The 16,456-nt window shown below is 27.4% G+C and overlaps 1 protein-coding gene across 5 annotated transcripts in view; it reads right to left on the bottom strand.

Annotated features, from left to right (window-relative positions):
* LOC119600576 (probable G-protein coupled receptor B0563.6) overlaps positions 1-15,512 on the bottom strand; it is a 67,296-nt gene extending 51,784 nt beyond the window's left edge. The window contains exons 1-3 of one of the 5 annotated variants that reach the window (XM_037950899.1): positions 15,249-15,512; positions 9,196-9,202; positions 8,802-9,112 (exon numbers count right to left, since the gene is read on the bottom strand). The gene's annotated coding sequence lies outside the window, so the exon portion shown is untranslated. Of the gene's footprint in view, positions 1-8,801; positions 9,269-14,907; positions 15,069-15,248 lie in introns of those variants that run through there. The other 4 variants (XM_037950897.1, XM_037950895.1, XM_037950898.1 and 1 more) reach the window with 4 other exon arrangements.
* Positions 15,513-16,456: the final 944 nt, after the last annotated feature.

The following is a 16,456-nucleotide window of genomic DNA, read 5'->3' as shown; positions in this document are numbered from 1 at the left end:
AAATTTCTTAAATAAATATAACAACTTCATATTGTTCACATTTAGATCTTTTTAGACAATAACTACATTAGTATTTTTGCTGGTTTAAGTTGTTGCTTTCAAAATTTTTATTTTATTGTTTATTGTCTTTTGTTTTGACTTTCAGGTTTAATAAGAGTAGACATAATTATTATTATTTTTCTGCTTTTTTCTTGTTAAGATCTGTCATGTACAAACATATGGGATATATTCTAAATCAATATATGAAATACCTAGTACAGTCAAGTTTTCCGAACTAACTAACTAACTAACTAACTAACTAACTAACTAACTAACTAACTAACTAACTAACTAACTAACTAACTAACTAACTAACTAACTAACTACTAACTAACTAACTAACTAACTACTAACTAACTAACTAACTAACTAACTAACTAACTAACTAACTAACTAACTAACTAACTAACTAACTAACTAACTAACTAACTAACTAACTAACTAACTAACTAACTAACTAACTAACTAACTACTAACTAACTAACTAACTAACTAACTAACTAACTAACTAACTAACTAACTAACTAACTAACTAACTAACTAACTAACTAACTAACTAACTAACTAACTAACTAACTAACTAACTAACTAACTAACTACTAACTAACTAACTAACTAACTACTAACTAACTAACTAACTAACTAACTAACTAACTAACTAACTAACTAACTAACTAACTAACTACTAACTAACTAACTAACTAACTAACTAACTAACTACTAACTAACTACTAACTAACTAACTAACTAACTAACTAACTAACTAACTAACTAACTAACTAACTAACTAACTAACTAACTAACTAACCTAACTAACTAACTAACTAACTAACTAACTAACTAACTAACTAAACCTAACTAACTAACTAACTAACTAACTAACTAACTAACTAACTAACTAACTAACTAACTAACTAACTAACTAACTAACTAACTAACTAACTAACTAACTAACTAACTAACTAACTAACTAACTAACTAACTAACTAACTAACTAACTAACTAACTAACTAACTAACTAACTAACTACTAACTAACTAACTAACTAACTAACTAACTAACTAACTAACTAACTAACTAACTAACTAACTAACTAACTAACTAACTAACTAACTAACTAACTAACTAACTAACTAACTAACTAACTAACTAACTAACTAACTAACTAACTACTAACTAACTAACTAACTAACTAACTAACTAACTAACTAACTAACTAACTAACTAACTAACTAACTAACTAACTAACTAACTAACTAACTAACTAACTAACTAACTAACTAACTAACTAACTAACTAACTAACTAACTAACTACTAACTAACTAACTAACTAACTAACTAACTAACTAACTAACTAACTAACTAACTAACTAACTAACTAACTAACTAACTAACTAACTAACTAACTAACTAACTAACTAACTAACTAACTACTAACTAACTAACTAACTAACTAACTAACTAACTAACTAACTAACTAACTAACTAACTAACTAACTAACTAACTAACTAACTAACTAACTACTAACTAACTAACTAACTAACTAACTACTAACTAACTAACTAACTAACTAACTACTAACTAACTAACTAACTAACTAACTAACTAACTAACTAACTAACTAACTAACTAACTAACTAACTAACTAACTAACTAACTAACTAACTAACTAACTAACTAACTAACTAACTAACTAACTAACTAACTAACTACTAACTAACTAACTAACTAACTAACTAACTAACTAACTAACTAACTAACTACGAACTAACTAACTAACTAACTAACTAACTAACTAACTAACTAACTAACTAACTAACTAACTAACTAACTAACTAACTAACTAACTAACTAACTAACTAACTAACTAACTAACTAACTAACTAACTAACTAACTAACTAACTAACTAACTAACTAACTAACTAACTAACTAACTAACTAACTAACTAACTAACTAACTACTAACTAACTAACTAACTAACTAACTAACTAACTAACTAACTAACTAACTAACTAACTACCTAACTAACTAACTAACTAACTAACTAACTAACTAACTAACTAACTAACTAACTAACTAACGAACTAACTAACTAACTAACTCACTTGATCATGCACTTCAGAACTCGGAAAGAAAGCAGGTTATAATCGTCACGGAAAAAAAGCGGGTTATAACCGCAGGCTACATATATACAGCACAATGTAGGCCGCTGATGCCGCCATTATATGCGTTTGATTTTACCCAGATTGGTATCTTTTCAAATTCGTTTGTTAATTCATCCAGAAATGGACATCATCGCTGAAGATGTTATTTTTTATTTTAATTAAGGTGACCTGAAAAATGTAGTCAAAAATCTTACTTTAATAATATAACAGCTATCGACTGCCAAAGTTTAGAAGTCCCAATTTAAAGGACCTTTACTAAGGACTATAAAGATTGTACTATAACTGATAAGAGTACTAGGATGTGTCTATAAAAGGAAAATACTCTTTAGTCTAAAGATAAAATACAAAGTCAATTGTCGTTAAATCGTTATGAAATTTTCTTGTCTTTTCTTGTTTTCTTTTTGGATCTTGTCCTTACATACACTCTAAATACTGTTTGGTTGTATTTCCTACATCTCTAGCATCCTTGTTGTCGTTTACACACATTTCTTATTGTTGCTGTTGTTTCATTGTAATGAGTTTACTATACAGATAGATTGATATTGGTTTTTCTACAGACATTATCTTACACACGCATAAGTACACATACATATGTATATTTTAGATCAGTGGTTGGCAAAAATAGCCAACAGGGGAGAGAGAAATCAATTAATATACAAAACAATTACAATCAATAGCTTTTGAGATTTCTAGAAAGTTTAAAATTTTTTATGTTCTTTATTTGCCGACCACTGCTTTGTACTCATACACATGTTATTATATTAGTTCTCGACAAATAGTAAGAACAAATAATAATTTGATAGTGTACAACGGGACGAGATGAATATTTGAATGGATGTTGAGTGTTGTATGGTACGTGCTTTTTTTCACTTAGATACACAAACAGACGTACATAAATACATACATACAAACTTACATTATTGGATCCTATAAACTAATGGTTTAAATATTGAACATTTCTTATTGAATAATGTAAATTTGTTAGTTTAATTAAAAAGGGATAGTTTTTAGGGGAACAAGACAATCAATTTAATCATTTAATCAATTTAAATTTAATTAAGAAAGAAATGGTTTTTAAAGAAATTTAAGTTAAATTATTACAAAATTAAAAATATTTAATAATAATTAATAAATTTCAATGTTAAAATATTAACCTTTTAAATGCAATTATAATGTATTTACAACTTAATTGATATTTTATTATATTCATGCTATAAATGCATTTAATTGTTATAAATAAAACGCACGTCTAATGTAAGCAAATCGTTTACTAATTACAAAAATCTTAATAGAAAAATTTACGACATTACATTTGTTGTAAACATCAAATTATACAAAAGAAATAGTTGACGCAAAAGCAAAAAGCACTCGTAAAAGTATATTCCTTGTCAATCGCTTTTATTGACTATCGAAAGCAATTAAATGAACATTTACTTTATGCGGGCCTGTCTGGCCTGAGTTATAATTAATTATAATGCTAATACTTAATAGATAATTGTTGTCATAGTAAGAATATTTAATTTCATTTTCTACCAATATTAACGTGTATACACCTTCAAAATTACTTCCCAAGACATTTTTTCTGTTATTAAATAGTTAGTGGTCATATGTATGTATGGGAACGAATGACAGTTAATTAGTTAAAATGATACTTAATATGAGCATGTATGTGTGTGTTCTCTAACCAAATTTATAACTACTTGATTTTGACAGAATATTAAGTTAATTGATATTTGTCTATAAGAGAAATGTCTGTAATAAAGTAGAAGTTAGTTTACTAATTATCTGCAGAGTTTTCTTTAAGGGTATTATTTATAATATGTACTAACTGCTAAGTGCGTAGCTGTTATCGTTACTTTATGGAGATTTACACTCATCATGCTCTGTATTCGTCTCCATTCACACGTCCAATTTTGTATAGTTGTATCGGTAAAGCCCCCCTCACGAGCACACAAGTATGATATGATCTGTCAAAATTTTATGTAGAAGAGAACGGGTGGGATCGTCTAAACGCAATATGAAATCATCACACATTGAGAGAAAATACTGATGAAAAATTTGACAGTTCATTTTTTGAGGGATTAGATCAGGGATGTATTTTTATGTAAACACATACAAAAAAGTGAAACAGCTGTTTCCATCATACTTTGTTATTATTTTATACCAATAGTGTAAACACAAAAAATATAAATCATACTCCGTATGACAAAAAAGAGAATTTCATACGGATAGAATTACATTTTACTGTTTCATTAGACTTGTCGTACGTAAGGTGTGATCGTCTGAAAGGCCCTTAATGCTTTGTGTTCTTATAATACGTATTTTCATACTCATGTCGTACTTGCCTCATTATTCTTAGTGACATTATGGGATTATCTCGACCCTCTTGGCGCTATATTTATTCGAATCCAACTTCTGTTAGAAACCTATTATTGTGATTAGATAGACGGTAGTATATTTCGGTTTCTTAGTTTTCAATGTAGAATCCCAGGACCTTTTTGTTCCAAACATTCCTACGGGTTTGTGCTTCAATGTTCTGCTTAAACCATTTGGTATCAGTATTTCAAAGTTTCCGTCATGTTCTGTTTATGTATAGCAATCCAATGTGTATATCTTGAGTACACGTCCTATAATTCTACTAATATATAGGACATAATAATCTATTGACTAGACTATACACAGGTCTTGTGACTAGTTCAAGTCTATTGACTATTCTACAATATAAATATAAAAATACACATTTACAGCCGTTTTTAATTTATGTACAAAATAATTTTTTTCCTTTGTTGTTTTTTCTCAAAATTAATTTACTTTACAAAAAAAAAAAAAAAAAATATTTTCTTTTTATCGAAAAATTTTTTATGATTTGTTGACAACAACAAACAAAATTTGTCACATTTATTATTATAAAGTTTATAAAACCATAAATAATCTTCATGGGAAATAAATTCAATGCACGTCTTTAAATGTTAAACAAAGAATAACATTGTGAACGGAGTACTTAATCGAAAGAAAGAAACAAGTACCAAACGTACCTTAGACTTAAATATTTACACCGAGTGTTTTATAAGTAAAGGGATCCCTCTACTTTTAGGGACAAGTAAATGTTCTTGGAAAAATATTTTTTTTCACTAATTTGAATTTTAGTGCATGACTCCACAGTGCAACTTGAAATCCATAAACGGACAACACTAAGTGATAAAAGAGCAAAAAAAGCCCGTGTCCGTCTCAGTTTTTCCCACAGTCATGAACTTTTTTATGGGTCCTCAAACATTTGGGTCTTTGGTGTTATTTGTGCAAAAAAAAAAATATAATTTTCTCAAAATTATAATTTTCATTTACTCTCTAAGGCAAAGTTGTAGCTCTTGTCATTATGAGCATATAAATTATATATTTTAGATCAAAATCAAAAAAACCTTTAAATAATTAGATTTTTTACATTCAAAAGCTTTTCTAAATTATGCGTATACTTAATATGTGTAATACCATTAAATCATTAACACGTATACGTACAGGTGTCGTTAATAAAATCAGTGAAGTTTTATAATGTGACACTACACTTGAAATTAAAAAATGAAGAAAAAGTTTTTTTGATTTTATACGTTCACAAGAGCCACTACTTTGCCTCAGAGTGTAAATAAAAACGATTTGCAAGATGTGAGCCTGATAAAATGATCACGACTTTTGCAAAAATTACACCATAATAAAACTGAATGACATTGGGTAAAACATTTAATATTTCAGAATCCCGACATGAGAGAAAGAAATGAACAGCAGATGTAGGTTGTGTATATTAATATTTTCAATTCTGTTATAATTTTAGTTAAAGGAGGATTTCACTGCAGACCTGGGTAATTAATTTATCAGGATATTTTGTTGACTTTGCAAATATCTGATTTTGATAATGACCCTGTTTGAAGCGAGCATAACTAATTATTTTTTAATTGATTTCATTAAGAGTTTGTCAGTTTATGTTATAAAGTATAAAGCCAACAAAAAAGTACCAAAAAGTTTGTTAGTTTGCATTACATTCTAAAACGATCCGTATAAACGAAACCGTTTATCTGATTGACTGTCTGTCCATCTGTTATAAACACGATAGTAATTATAGGGCTTATATTTTTCATAAATATTCTTCATATTTACTGTTGTTATTGAAAATAGTCAATGGATGATATTTTGTATGTTGATTTCACACTTGAAAAACTTTTTTCGTAAACTTTTCTAATTTAGTCATAATCTCTCTCAATGCTACTTTATCTACATATATCAGTCAATGACTTCTTATTATAGAAATATTTATTACTTTCTAGACACCAAAGTTATAAATTTTTCTAGATATGACTAAAGATATTCTTTTGTGGTCAACCAAACACAAAAGGTTCTCCGTCAAAAAACAGTATACCGCATTATTTTGCTATATACAGGAATATAATATCTTGAATTTCAACTATATCTTTCTAATGAATTTTAATATTAAAAGGGATTATTTACACATAAACCACTATCCTTAAAACTTAAAATCTTTATTCATCTGTTCAAGTCGGTCAACCACACTAATAACTAACACACTTTGATTGTTTACATTACTTTTCAAGAATAATTAAGTACTTAAGATTTATTTGAAAAAAAAAATTATCACTACTTATCGAATAAATTAAAATTTATTATTTCTTAATAAGCTTAAAAGTTTAACTTCAATGAAAAATTATTTGCTTAAAGATTTATAACTTTTATGTTTAAGTTTAAATGTAAACAATGATCAATCATTTAAGGATTTAAAATTTATCAAACATCCTTTGTAACATTAAAAAACATAGACACACACACACAAACAAGTACATTTGGCAATCTAACAAATAATACAGACAATTACACAAACCTACTTTCTTCCCTTATAATCGCCCACAAAAACACATATAAAGATTTTTATAACTCACTCCTATGTACTTACTGTAGTGATGAAGGGGTATAATAAGTTTTTGATGATATTGGTAAAGCAGAGAATATAAAAAGAATTTGAATATCTTTTAGAAATTATTTAGCAATGTTCGTTCGGGCGTCATGAAATAACTCCCCACGAAATAACTCCCCAAAACAAAAATGAAATAAGTCCTGAATATTTCCTAAATAGCCGGCCTACGGTCGAACGCAAGGATTTACCACTCTATAATAAGACCAACACCGGCTTCGTTTAGTAAAGATTTCCGAAATAGCCGGCCTTAAAGCAGAACACTCTTGATACAGGGAGGGTGTATTCTTAGCGGAGCTGGTGTCCAATGTACCCCAGAGGATAAAACCCTTGCGCCCGGCCGAATGCCGGCTATCAGACATGTATTTTTTATTTCGTGTGATAAAAGTAAGGTAATGAAATAACTCCCCAAATGTTTAGGGATTTATTTCATTTTTGGATTTTGAGGAATTATTTCATAATGAAATAATTCTCCATTTTAAATGTGAAATAATGCCCCAAAAAAACGAATTAAATCCCCAAATTTCGTTGTTTTTGCTTTCTGAACAAATTTTTAGGGAGTAATTTCATTTTTGTTTTTGGGAGTTATTTCATGACGCCTTTCGTTCGTCCCTATACTCTTTCTATCTTAAAACAATTAGTTCATATGGGGGTGAGGGTAAATATGGTAGAGGAATTTACGTCTACATTAAAGTTATTTATGAAGAATTTCATTGTGTTATTAGCGTTTATAAGTGAATTTTGACTTATAAAGTCATTTCCTGAAGGCGAGTTTGTATGAGGGCTAGGGTCAAATGAGGCCCGACCGTTACAAAAATCGGCATTTAAACTTCTATAAAACTAAATTTTGTCGATTTTTGTTGACATACTGGAAAATTTAACATAATTATGAGCTCAAAAGCCCTATTCAGGGGGCACGGTTGTATGGGGGCTAGGCGAAATAACGGACCTATTTCAACTATTCTCAATAGCGTTCGTCCTTGAGTCGAGAGAAGATAATGTGTCAAATATCATCAAACTATCTTAAAAATTGCGTGCGCACAAACTTTACATGGACACACAGACAGACGGACGGACGGACAGACAGACATAGCCAAATCGACTCAGAAAGTGATTCTGAGCCGATTGGTATACTTTAAGGTGTGTGGAAGTACCAATATTTTGAACAAATGTGAAATGTATTCACAACAAGGTTAGGGTATTCCAGAGTCAGACATGCCTTTCCCTACAAACTCACTTATTATTTATCAGTTTTCCTTAAAAAAACATAATTCTGTAAAAAAAAAATTTAATGGCACGTGATGGCAAAACCAAAAGCCTCAAACTTTTACCACGATTTCAAATCCTACACAATGTGGAGAAAATAATTTACTGTATAATTTTAATTCTCCAGCTTATTTCGATTATCAAGAAAAAGAAAAATAACAAATAAAAACCTCACAATCTAAGTTAGACCAAAAAATATTTTCTATGGCAGTTTTTCAAACTCTACTCTATTTTTCCTCTTTTCTCTTCTGGTTTAATTGTTTTACAGCTTTTAATATAAATGAAAAATATTTATAATAAAGAGGGAGGAAAAAAGCAAAGATTATGAAATAAAATAGAATTATAAAAAAATTACCTCATTTTTTTAAATTGCAGTTCTGTTGCTATATCGAGCTCAGGGGTATATTTTTGGTTATATTTTATTTAAATGAAAAAAAGTTTATTTTGCTATTACTTTTTATAATAAATTTCATATATTTCTCCTTTTTTATAACAAAAAAAAACATAAAACACTTTTACGAGATTTGTTGCCATTTTATTTATCTGTCGGAAATCTTTTTTTTATTTATTTTCTTTATTTTAATTTATATTTTTTTGTTGCAAAAATTTTAACACTTGCCGGTCGTTTTGTCGCTGCTATTATATACATATGTATATGTGTATAGACTTTTTTGATAAACATTTTATTTTATTTATATTTATTATAATTTTTTATGAAGGTGATTATAACTTTTTTTGTTGATGGTTACCATTTTGCTTTGAACATTAAAATTACAAAAAAACGCTTAGATTTGGGCATATATGGATTTGAAAGTGTTAAAGCTAAATATAAATATAAAAAGGATATTAAGTAAAGATCTGTGTGTTGTTTTTGTATTTGAAAAATTATGTATGAATTATTATGTCGTAACACTTTATTGTTTGAATACATTCTTTATCTGCCTAAAAACATGTGTAAATTTATTTAATTTGTTTGTCCACCATAGCGTATGATTAATATTATTTTCATTTTAATATCAATATCATGAACAAAACACTTGTTTAAACAATATTAAATATATAATTGTTTGATTAACTTACTCTTTGTTATATAAAACCTTTTTTTAACCATAAATTTTAATCCAAAATTTTACTAAAACAAAAAAAAATCTACAAACAAAATCAAATCCTTTAATAACTGATTTATTGTGTGAAATTTTTAATACTTTTCCATTATTCACATAAAATTATTTTCCAGTTTTTCAAATGTCTATGTTGTAATAAAATCCTGCTTAATTGCAAATTAAAACGAGGAAAGCAAAAATTGTATGTTCTATACAAATTGTTGTAAGCGTAAAATAATTTAATACGTATTTCACGCAATTTGCCAAAAAAAAAAAAAGATTTATTAACCTTGAAAGTTAATTAAATTACTTTTTAATAAGATTTTTCTTAATACACAAAGTAAATAAGTATTTATTTAACGCAAGGCATTTTCTGGCAAAGTATGAAAGGATTTCTTTTGTTTCTTAATATTACTTAAGACAAGTAAGTAATTGTCGTCCTTTTGTATTTTGTGCTAAATCTTAAAATATTAAGGAGAGTTAAGGTTAATTAATTTATGTATTAATTAGATCTTGTAATTGTTTGAAGGTTGAATTAAATAAATTAGGAAATGCACAATGACGATTATGGCATTCTTCAAGCTAAAAGGCAACGTAATTGTTAAGGTCCTATATCAAAAATGTATGTATACCAAGCTGCTATTAAATCCCTGATCGATGAATATTCCACAACAAGATCATAGACGTATGATCACCAATACAATGACTAGTATAAACAAGTTCGATCGTTGTATATTCCACAAAAAGATTATAGACGTATGATCACCAATACAATGACTAGTATAAACAGGTTCGATCGATGTATATTCTACAACAAGATCATAGACGTATGATCACCAATACAATGACTAGTATAAACAGGTTCGAACGATATATATTCCACAATAAGGTCATATACGTATGATCACCGATACACTGACTAGTATAAACAGGTTAGATCTATGTATATTCTACAACAAGATCATAGACTTATGATCACCAATACTATGAATAGTATAAAGAGGTTTGATCGATGAATATTCCACAATAAGATCATAGTCGTATGATCACCGATACAATGACTAGTATAAACAGGTTCGATCGATGTATATTCTACAACAAGATCATAGACGTATGATCACCAATACTATGACTAGTATAAAGAGGTTCGATCGATGAATATTCCACAATAAGATCATAGTCATATGATCACCGATACAATGACTAGTATAAACAGGTTCGATCGATGCATATTCCACAATTAGATCATAGACGTATGATCACAAATACAATGACTAATTTATATAAACCGGTTCGAATACAATCACATGTTTATCGAAAATTATTATTATTATTATTATTATTATTATTCGATTTATATCCCAAAATAAGATCATAGACGTATGATCACCAATACAATGACTAGTATAAACAGGTTCGATCGATATATATTCCACAATAAGATCATAGACGTATGATCACCAATACAATGACTAGTATAAACTGGTTCGTTCGATCGATGTATATTCTACAACAAGATCATAGTCGTATGATCACCGATACAATGACTAGTATAAATAGGTTCGATCGATGCATATTCCACAATTAGATCATAGACGTATGATCACAAATACAATGACTAGTTTATATAAACCGGTTCGAATACAATCACATGTTTATCGAAAATTATTCCCTTAAATTTGTTTAATAACTCAAAATACACATTCATTTCATTTCCTTACTTTCCTATAAAATTCACCCTATTTAAACTAAACATTTTACTAGGGGACTAATTTAATAAATTATTGTTTCGCCCATATGACACATTATGTCAAACAACTTATCAATCATACATTAAAGTGAAATCAATGTTTGATTAATAAATACAAGTATATATTACTTTACTTTGTATAGATTTCATTTAGAAAAAAGGGAGGTTTATTTTATAAAAGACACTTAGCAACTAAATATTGATTTGAAATAGACTTTTCGAAAACTTTAATCATTTTGAATAAATTTAGATTTAAACAGTCATATAAATAAGTATATTAGTTCAAAATATTTATTTAAAGAATCTGAAGCTTTTATATTTATGATTAAAATTTTATTGCTTTAATTAAAAAGTTTTATGTCAGCTATAATTAGCTTAGAGTAGCGAAAAGACTATAAAAATTTTATTAACTAAAATATGAAAAAAAAACTTTTTTTATGATTTTTCACTAAATAAAGTGTGATAAATAAGTTAACTTAATAATAATAAAACAATAAATAGTTTTTTTATTGAGAAAATTATTTTTGTAAAATGTTATTAATTACACTGAAAATAAGAGAATTGAGTTATAGACCATACTTGAATCAAATATTACGAAATACTTGCCCAGTAAAATATTTTAAAATTTTGGTAATGATTATTGTAGGTAATGTATTAATTTCACACATTACTTGGTAATGAGTGGTCTTTATTAATAAAATTATTTAATTTTTTTTGGATAGGATTTGTAGCCAGATGTATAGAGCGTATGTCTAATAAGGAATTAAGTAATTAATGGTTTTAAACCTACACAGAGGAAAAAAATATACACGACTGGTACCAAATTGACACAAAATTCTTCAATTACATCCATTGTCAAGTATATACATACATACATACAACTACAACATGTAATGAAGACCACGCAACATTGCAACAATTCGTTGTCGCAATCTAAACTTTACGCACATCCGTTGTCTAAATGTTAACAAACGTGGTAAGCTCACTATTGGTAACGCATTTTGTATATACTTGACAATGGATGTTATTGAAAAATTTGGTGTTAATTTGGTACCAGGCGTGTATATTTATTTTTCCCTCTGTGTAGTTGATATTAGAAGATTCTTGAAGAAATATTGATTTGTAGCTTTGTGTAAAAACTATTCCAAATAGCACGACAAAACAACTTGTTAATGGAGCATTGGGTAATAGATTAGACTAATGAACACAGAAAATAACTGTAAAGCCGGTTTTAAATCCGGAAAAGTCGGGTAAGCACATTTGTAACCAGTTATTTTTTGTTCGTCGTCAAACAAAAATAAGTACTTATTCACCCAAAAAAAAAAAAAAATTACTTACACTTTGACCACAAATTAATAATTGATTTGAGATAAAAATTTAAGAATTTAAAAAACTCAAATAATAAAAAATCATTTTAAAATTGTTATGTACATTTTATGTTTATGTTGAGTTAAATTTATCATGCGATTTTTTCTGTGTTGTAGGATGATTTTTTATGCAAATCATCCAAAGAGATGAAGGTATATTAATTTCGTTTATGAGATATCGAAATATGGAACGTGTATTTATAAAATTAAACACATTCTAGGTTTTAATTAGAATCTAGTCATGTCCGTTCAACTGTCTTTTGAAATCACGATTGGGCTTTGATGGGAGGAGTTAATGTTATTTAGGTAATAAGGTGGTACTTTCATAACTAACTTAACATTACCCATATAGCGATGATATCTACTTTCCATGTAATCTCTCATACAGAAAATCAGTATATTGTAAATAAATCGTATCAAATTATCAAATTTTGGGTCATATAATCTTTCCCGAATGGATGATGAAAGTAGACAATCAGGCATTTAAATTTTAGCTATTTTTAGAAAAATTTTCATTAGCTTTTTTATCATCCCTATTCAAGCAGTGCGTTGTATTTGAACTATGAAAATAGATTGTGGAAGGGATGTTAAAGGAAGTAGTATTTTTGGACATTTGATTCAAATTTTTTGCGTCGAATCGAGTTTCTGATTCCTTAATATTTACACCACTCATAGATATGGATGAAACAATATAATCTACAATGCGTTGGAACGTCAAGAAGCAACATTGAGTCTTACGAGCGTTGAAATCGATTAGCTAGATCCCATTCAGAGATTGTTACTAAGTTATGGTTGAGTGATTTATTCATGTTATGCCTTATCGCCCCAATCTCCAAAGGGCTTGGTCTATAATTGAATGAATGAGAATGACAGATATTGCTATCATCGGCGAAAGAGTAGGAATGATTAAAGAGGTTTGTTATAAATAGAAATCGAGTAGGGGAGTGAACAGAAACTTTATCTTGAACTCGTTTGCTAAAGTTATATCTATAACAACTCGTATAGTGCGATCTCTGAGAAAATTCACATTATGCCTGACTTATTTTATAGGGTGATTTTAAATGTTTTTAACATAACCCTCCCTAATTTTGATGAAAGTTAGTACACATGTATGGAATATAAAGATTTTAAACTTCTCCAAATTTTTCAAATTCTCAAATAAAAAGCCATAAAATTACTGTTGGACCTTCAAAATTAAATTCAACTTAAATCTTTTTAATTTTTTAGAATTAAAATAAAAATAATCTCAAATATTGTGCATATATCGGTAAGATGTGAGCAAAATACTAAAAACATATAAATTAATAAATTTCGGTTATTTCAGATTTTTGACCATATATCCATAATGAACCGATAAAGGTGATTTGAAATAGAAAAATTATATCTGATAGAATTATTCGATATTTGTATTTGAGTCTTTCAGAAATTTGGTTTTTACATACATATACATACCGACAGACAGACAGACAGACAAACATCGCTTAATATACATACTTTGCCATGTATAAGAAATAATTTTTGCTTTAGGGAGTCGCAAAATTAAACATTAGATGTTACAATGTTAACTCTATTAAATAAATTAAATAACATACTTTGCCGTATGTATTTTTCGTGTTAACCTATTTGTTTTAATAAATTACTGGCTCTCAGTCTAGGATACCAAAACCCATATAATTTTACGCTTTTATTGCAAATAAGCGATCATTGCTAAGCTCAAGAGTTCAAAAACGGTATTGATCAAAATAATTATTAAAAATGAAATTAAAAAAAAAAACATAAAAAATTTACCTTTTCAAAAAAATTCGTTTAAATATTTTTCTATACATTAAATGCCCACTACTGCTTTAATTATTCAGCTGTCAGCTCTTTAATTTATCTTTCATAGGAAAAAAATGTTTTCATTCATTAAAAATTATGTTTTATTTGGCAAACAATTAGCCATGACAAGAAATAATGTACTTTGACTTTTTTTGGTCTGGTCTCTGGTGCATAAACAGTTTAATTAATTAATTTTTATTTACATACAATGTATAACATGACATATATGTATATGTGAATTATAAATTAAATAAATAAACAATATAAATCAATTTATTATATTGAAAATAAAATTTATTATTTTAAAAGGATTTAATTAAGCAAATAGTTAATAATTTATAGCTAATGAAACAAAGGATTTTAATTTAAAAAAAAAACATATTCTATTTGATAATTACAATTTATGAAAAATTTAACTCATACTTAAATATGGTATTTCTGGTATAGGAAGTGTATGTCGAAACTAATTTCCGTTTATTTGTGTTGAGAAAGGAGGAGGGTATTTGTTAATTTTCATTTTACATAGTAGTAGTTGTAAACACCTAAGTATTGCTTGTGTTGTTGTTTTCAATTTTTTTGCAGTGTTTGACTAACAAGTTTTTGTTTTTTTGTTGTGTGATAACAAGTATTTACAAGGTACTACATGACGTATGAGTTATAATAAATTATTCAAAATTAATAATTTTCATAACAAGAGCAATTTTTAAACGTATGATGGTGTTTATTTATAAATATTTAATATTTTTTATAATTATTTTACACACATTTTGTTATTATTTATTTTTTTCTCATTATTTAATAGCAGGTTTTACAATATGTTTTAAATTACTTGAAATTTTTTTGTAATTTTTCTAAAACTTTGTTGAATTTAAAATTTTTATTATTATTTTTTTTAATTAAATTGATTTATATATTATTATTTTTTTAATATTTTTTAGTTTATTTTTAATATATTGTTTACACCACATTTTAGTTTTTAAGATTTTTAATTTTAAACCATTTTTTTTCGAATTTCCAACCGTATTGTTCCGCAGACCGTTTGCAACTGATTGAGGCCTTTCGCATGCACATGTATTATCAACATTGAATTTTTCATTATTTTTCAAAACATTTACTTGAGCTTCAAAACGTCTAAAGTCAACAAAACTAAACTGGTCGAAAAATTGTATATTCTTCAATGAAATACTATTTTATACTAGACCAACAGATACGCTCTTTTTCTCTCCTTTTTTTTTTTCTCTCGCTATCTCCTTACTTTAGTAAATGCATTTATTTAACCTTCAGTTTATATATAAATTACTGCAAATTTTACTGTTATTACTTAATTCAGCTCTCACTGAGCATGCTCTTTGTTTCACTTTAAATGAGAGCGATAAAATCCTTCAATGAGTAGAAGTTGAAAAAACAGCTGTTTTAATGCAAGTCCTGACATTTTTGTTTTCCTATTTGCTATACAATATTTCTGCCTGGTTAAAAATCAAAACAAATACGGAATTGTATCCTTTATATCCTTGTTAGAAAACACACACATATATAAAAAATTTACCGTTATTGTTGTTGCACATTTACGAGTGTTTGTGTGTGTGTATATGTTAGTCTGGGTGTTTCATGTTATGACTGCTAACGGTATGATAACATGTTTAAACATTCACTTTATTGTTGTCGATGTTGTTGTTGCTGCTGTTGTGTTTTGATTTTTAGCTTTATTTCTTAAGGTGTGTAAGTATATGAACATAAATTTGTGTCTGTATATGTCTGTATGTACGTATTTATGTATCTGTGCACTATTGCTGTTGGTGCTGATGATGTTTTAGTCTACCCTGTATTTTAAATCTCTTTCATTTTGAAGGTCATTTATTTTTATGATTTTTATGAATTTGTAATCTTGATTTTTTTTTTTTTTTAATATTTGATGATTGTAATATTTTCAGGGTTACTTCGATAGAATGGATGGTTTTATTTTTTTTCCTTC

The sequence above is a fragment of the Lucilia sericata genome, unplaced genomic scaffold (assembly GCF_015586225.1).
Source record: "Lucilia sericata isolate MDLA Ls3-8-SP2 unplaced genomic scaffold, ASM1558622v1 Contig000117F_arrow, whole genome shotgun sequence".
NCBI lineage: Eukaryota > Metazoa > Arthropoda > Insecta > Diptera > Calliphoridae > Lucilia > Lucilia sericata.
The sequence above is the reverse complement of the archived record's forward strand: the minus strand, read 5'-3'. Positions and strand labels throughout refer to the sequence as shown.